Source organism: Molossus molossus, unplaced genomic scaffold (genome assembly GCF_014108415.1).
Source record: "Molossus molossus isolate mMolMol1 unplaced genomic scaffold, mMolMol1.p scaffold_m16_p_8, whole genome shotgun sequence".
In the NCBI taxonomy this organism is placed as follows: domain Eukaryota; kingdom Metazoa; phylum Chordata; class Mammalia; order Chiroptera; family Molossidae; genus Molossus; species Molossus molossus.
The window spans coordinates 63487590-63493235 of NW_023425402.1; positions in this window are offsets into that span (position 1 = coordinate 63487590).

Here is a 5646-nt window from a genome sequence, read left to right on the forward strand (position 1 = left end):
CTAGACCAGTCCACAAAATTAGTTTGTAATGTATCTTGAATAATTTGGGGGATGGTATCCATAAAGTCCTTATGTGGTTTTAACTAACTGAAATTATGGGCAAGATAGAAACAATTTTTAAAATGATTTTAAAGGCAAATTTAATTTTTACTCCTGCTATGGGACTTTGGTTCTATTAACTGTCACACAATTCCTGTGTCTCTCTCATAGCCAATCTTCCTTTATGTCTGCATCTAAAGTAAGAGCATATTGTATACTATGATATAATACATAGTTGTCTTAAACTTTAATAAATGAGCATTTTAAAAGCATTTAGAGATTGTTTCTGTTATATCTACAGCAGAAGGTGGTAAAGTCTAAAAAGCCCAAGGACTTTATGAAGACCGGTTTGTTAAGAAAATTTTAAGTTACCATTTTATAACTTTATTGTCATGAAAAAAATGCATTCTGAAGTCTTGGTTTAGTTTTTAGAACATAAGATATTAGAAATATTGGTTCAGTCATCAGTGATCTCCTAACAAGAGGTTACTGACCCTGGAAGGCCAGGAAACGTTATCACCAGAGAAGGAAATCCCTGTGCTCTCAGCCTTTGTGGAGATGAATCTTGTGCTAGAACAGTCTTCCCTCCGTCCCCTCTCAGTCACGCCCGAGCCCGCCTCTGGAGCTGTGTGATCTTGTTGCATGTTTCCATGGATGTACCTGTACTTTCAGATTGATTAAGCCAAGAAGGTTTTACATTGTGCAGATCCTTGTCTAACTGCTTAGCCTCTCTTCCCTCACCTGTCAACTGCCAGACCACCTTCTTTGCATTGGGATTTATTTTTTAATACCTGATACACATATCTGAAAGTGGCATCTTTTATGCTCCTTCCTTTTCAGCTTAAATATGTTACTTAAAAATTCTTAAGCTGTCAGTCTGACCCCCATGTGGAATTCATGAGCAAAACTGATCTTTGGGGCCATTCTTACTCACACCCCACCTGATGGGCCTCTCCAGAAAACTTATTATTAAAGTCCCACTTTAACCCTTTATTTACAGCATAAGGTCAAAACCGAATGTATGATCTAGCAGGTAAAGGCTTAGGACTCATTCTTTTGCCAGTCCTCAGATTTAGGTAACACAGTGACTTTTTCTTTGGCTGACATATACATGCCTACATGCCAAGGTAGTTAAAATAGCATGCTTGAAAAGATATATAATGTCTGTTTCACCTGTAACTGTTTAAGCAAACGAAACCTTCAAATTGTATGTATTGTGGGGCTTTTATGTAGCACTTTACATTTTCATGCTGCTTACTGTTTTTATTCCACTGAAATAAATGAATTTCATCAAAATTCTCAACTAATTTTTTTAAAATCCTTTAAAAATTGTTTATTATTTTGACTATGGAAATATAAAATTTCTATTTCAGGAGAATAAGAAAGCTCTTTGTTATTTTTAGCCATGAATAAACTTTCTGGTATTTTGAGACCTCCCGTTTTTATAGACTGGAATCAGTAAACAAGCAAATCTCACACATTTGGACTTACTTGAGCAGAAACCCAGGCTGAGTACTGAAAGCCTATATTGTTTTATTACTTGCAAGTAAGTATATGAAAGATGAATGCGTTAAGTGAACCTGACTTTTAACAAAGAATAATGTATACATTAACATGTACTATTAAGCCTTTGTGGGAGGCTGTACATTGCTCAAAAGCTGTTTGAAACTCTTTAACAATATCCTCCAGAACCAGTTTGAGCTGCTCAATAAAACCAGTGATTTTATTTATACCTTGTTTTGATCAAAGGTTGTCTTCTTTATGTTATTGGTCTTCTCCCCCGTCCTTTCTACATCCTTGGATATTCTCTAGCATCTTTTCACTTCTCTTCACGCTCGGTGCCACGACCCTCATTAGCCTTCGTCTCCTCTGAAGCGGTGCAATAACTTCTAACATATCCAGTCTTGCCCCATTCCTCACTGCAGCCAGTGCACAGACCTGACCCTCTTCCAGGCGCAGACCCTCCATGCACAGGACAAGGCTGTGTGTGACCACAGTTCCACCTGGCTCTGGCCTAATCCGACCTCAGCAGATGCTGCTGGGGCCTTCCCACAGCTCAGCCTGCGCCAGTGGGGCCAGTCTCTGTCCTGAGAGAAATGGACAAGTGTTAAAGCTCTACATCCACTGCCTCACACCACATACAAACATTAACTCAAGTCCGAGACCTTGAGGTAAGAGCAAAAATGAGGAAATTCTTAGAATAAAACAGTATATCTTTGTGACCATGGGTTAGGCAGTAGTTTTTTAGATATGCAATAAAAAGCACATATAACCAAAGGAAAATAAATTATATTTTATCAAAATAGAACTTTTCTGTTTTAAAAATCATCATTTAGAAAGTGAAAAGACAACACAGTGGGAGAAAATATTTGCAGATAACATATCTGATTAGGGACTTGTATCCAGAATATCTAAAGAACTCTTTTAACTCAATCTGATTTAAAAATTGCAAAGGGTTTGAATAGACATGTGTACAAAGAAGGTGCACAAATACCCAAAACCACACAAAGAGATGCTCACTGGTCATTAGGAAAATGCGAATTAGAACCACAGTGGGGTAGCACTCCACACCCACTGTGATGGCTAGAATAAAGAGAAAGTGTTGGTGAGGATGGGACTCACATGGGGGGCGGGTGGGGATGTGAAATGGCGCAGCCGTGTGAAAAAGCTGCTCGACGGTTCCTCAAGAAGTTCAACACAGTCACAGCAGTTCTACTCCCAGGTAATATAAAAGAGAAATGAAAATGTGTTCATGCAAACTTGAACGTTAATATTCATAGCTGCATTATTAATAGCCAAACTGGAAACTCAAATGCCTATCAACTGATGAATTAATTGTTATATCTATACAATGGAATATTATTTGGTAATAAAATGAAATTACAATATATGCTACAACATGGATAAATCTTGAAAACTGAGTAAAGCCAGCCACAAAGGTTGCATATTGTATAATTTCATCTATATGAACTGTCCAGAATAGGCAAATCCAGAGAGACAAAGTAGATTGGTGATTGCCAGGGCTGGAGGGGAGGGTGAATGGGCAGTGACGGCCAATGGTATGAGGTTTCTTTTGGGGAGATGGAAATGGTCTAAAATTAGATAGTGGTGACTGTTGCACAACAACTTTAGAATATACTAAAAACAACACTTTAAAGGAGTGAGTTTATGGTATATGAATGATGTTTCAATAAAGCTTTTATAAAAAATGTTGCGCCATCTCCAACCATGGTTTTCTTTCTATTGTAATTACATAATTGAACTACTGAAAATAACAGTGTTAAAAAAAAATTTTATGGGACCTAAAGTTGCATGTGGAATTCAGCGATAAATATTTCTTGAAAACCAACATCTGGCATAATTCAAGGGTTCTAGCCAGTCCTTTATTAACTTGTTCCAAAAGGAAGAAATGAAGAGCTCTTTTGAACACAATCTATGGAAAAGAACTTCCATAGGTTTCTCCCCTTCCCCACTAAATCTTTGGCAGGAGTGGGGCTTTTAAACAAATTGCCTGGATAATTCTGAGGAGTGGTCAGGTTTGGGAACCACTGAATTAGTTCCCATACTGAATTATTCCCACTCCCAAGTTTCTATTCAACTCACTGTAACTTGGCTTCCTGCCACATCTCACAACAGAAACTACAGGTAACTGAAGTTAGGAATGATGTTCTTCCTGGTTGCCAGATCTAGCAACCTGTTTCCTGCCCTCCCTTCTTGGCAACACTGACTGTTGACTATCCTCCTTCCTGAAACTCTCCTTTGGTTTTCATAGTAAACTTCTTTTGCTTCATTCTGGCAGCCCATCAATCGTTTAAAAGTGTAGATTCTTGCCCTGGCCAGTTTGGCCTCAGCGGTTGGAGCGTCGGCCTGTGGTCCAGAGAGACCCGGGTTCGGTTCCCACTAAGGGCGGGTACCTTGGTTGCAGTTTGTCACCAGCCCTGGCTGGTCGTGTGGGTGGCAGCCACTCGATATGTCTCTTTCATGTCGATGTTTCTCTCTCTCTTTCTCTCTCTCCCTCCCACTCTATCTGAACAAAAAATGGAAAAATGTCCTCGGGTGAGGATAAAAAAAAATAATAATAAAAGTGTAGATTCTTCAGGATTCTGTATTTGGACTTGGACCCCTTCTGTTTCCCTGGAAGATCTCACCCCTTTCTGTGATTAAATTATCAGACACTGATGGTACCAAGTCTATTTCTCCAGTCCAGATCTATCTCTTGAGCTCCAGGCTTATACTCCAGCTGCCTACTGGGCATCTGGAGGTCCCATGGCACCTCAATCTCCACAAATCAAAATTTACCTCATCTCCCCACCAAATTTGCCCATCTCTAATGGATATCAACTAATGGTTGTTCCATTGCCAGACCTATCTCCAAACCAGGACCTCCTACTCTATTCAGTCACCAAACGAATTCTACTTCAGTAATAACTTGACTACGTCATCGTCAAGTTCTGTCGTCTCTCCTCGTCTTCACTCTTCGTTTAGGGCAGAACCTTCGTCATCTCCCTAAGTATCTACCACACTAAAATTCTCTCCACTCCCAGGATGCAACAGGCGAGCAATAAGTAGTTTTAAAACATTTTATTGTCAGTAGGTTAAACATAACCACATGTGTCTTTACACTTCTGATGTTCATACTTCTATATCTTACCATAGGCATTAAGCTTGATTTATTGATGTTTGACATTATATATTGTAGGATTAAAGACCAAAGTTTTTTTTTTTTTATTTTTATCCTCACCCAAGGACATTTTTGCAATTTTTGTACAGATAGAGTGGGAGGGAGAGAGAGAGAGAGAGAAACATCGACGTGAAAGGGACACATCGAGTGGCTGCCACCCACACGACCGACCAGGGCCGGGGACAAACTGCAACCGAGGTACGCGCCCTTAGCGGGAACCGAACCAGGGTCTCTCCAGACCGCAGGCCGACGCTCTAACCGCTGAGCCAAACCGGCCAGGGCTAAAGACCAAAGTTAATCGAATGCTCATGATAGGAAGAACAGTTTACATAATCCTGAGTTCTTTGGTTTATACTTTCCTTCAAAATCAAAATGTATTTTATATTTTGATAAGATGTGTTTTCACTGAAGACATTGATGTGTACATGTTGGAAAAGCAAGCCTCTTTGGTCAGAGGCAAAGCACAGTCTCTTAGATCGAGAACTAAAGCAACCCTGTGAAAATAGGTCATTTGTGTGTTTACGCAGCATTTCCCGAGCACACTCATTCACTCGTCTCCATGTCCACGACGTCTTCCCCGCAGCCCACTCAGAATCCAAGCCGACTCCCTGGTGAATGTGACAGACTGGTTTTACGTAGGCAGAGAGATGGATTAGTGATTTCAGCAAAAAGCTGGCATGTTCCAGAGATTTAATTTTTTTATATAACAGTTTTAGTCAAAGCTGTCCTGAAGCTCAGCCGAAGCAGTTTCACAGGAGGACAAACTCGCTGACTAATGACCAATCACTAAGCAGCAGGGAGGACAAAGCCTGGGCGTTTGTGTCGTGTCCCGGGGAGTGAGGGGTGGGGCGGGACAAGCATCAGTATCAAATATTAATTCGGGAAAGTGACCCCGCCAGCCTGACCTCGGAGAAGTGCTGGCACGA